This window comes from Orycteropus afer, unplaced genomic scaffold (genome assembly GCF_000298275.1).
Source record: "Orycteropus afer afer isolate SDZICR_OR568_19922 unplaced genomic scaffold, OryAfe1.0 scaffold00045, whole genome shotgun sequence".
NCBI classification, from domain to species: Eukaryota; Metazoa; Chordata; class Mammalia; order Tubulidentata; family Orycteropodidae; genus Orycteropus; species Orycteropus afer.
In genome coordinates, this window is record NW_006921632.1 from 4,367,302 (window position 1) to 4,368,279 (window position 978).

Below are 978 nucleotides of genomic sequence, written 5' to 3' on the forward strand. Positions count from 1 at the left end.
TCTGTGAATAGGGACAATTTTATTTCTTCCTTTCAATTCTAGATGACTTTAATCGCATTTTCTTGATTTATTGAACTGGATAGAACCTTTCATAAGGTATTGAATAGTAGTCGTGAGAGCAGACATCCTTCTCTTATTCTCCTATTTACACTCTTGCACCAGTAAACATGATGTTAACTCTAGGTTGTTTTCTAGATGTCCACTACCAAGTGAAGAATGTTCTTCTTAATTCCTAGCTTGCTTAGTTTTTTATTATGGATGGATGTTGAATTTAGTCAAATAAGTTTTTTGAATTTAGAGAATCATATGGTTTTTCTTTTTTGTGCTGTTGTTATGGTAAATTACACTGATTAATTTTTGAATGTCAAAACAATCTTGCATTTCTGAGACAAACTTACCTCCTCATGATGTACAATCCTTTGTATATATTTTTTTTATTTTATGTGTTTTAATTTATTGAACATGTTTGTGCCTGTGTTTATGAGAAATAATGGTCTGTATTTTGTTTGTTTGTTTTTCTTACACTTTCTTTAGTTAGTTTTGGTATCTGGGTAATTCTAGCCTTCTAAGATGAGTGTGAGAAATATTTCTTTCTCATCTATTTTCTGGAATAAACTATGCATAATTGACATTATTTCTTCAATAAATGTTTGGTAGAATTTTCCAGTCAAGCTAGCTGGGCTTGGAGTTTTCTTTGTGGAAGAATTTTTAATGCAATTAGTGGAATAATTATAAATTTTTATTTAATAAGCATAAGACTATGAAACTTACTTTTTTCTGAGTAAATTTTAGTTGTTCACTTTATTGGCATAAAGATACCCTCTACTTTATGTTTAGTAACTCACATAAGATTATAGATGGTACCTTGTTTAAATTTAGTGGGATCCTTAGCTATAACTGTAATTTGAACCCCAGTACTGATTGAGTCCCCAAATGTTTGTTTACCAAGTGACTCATTTCAGCAAATGTTGAAATTAA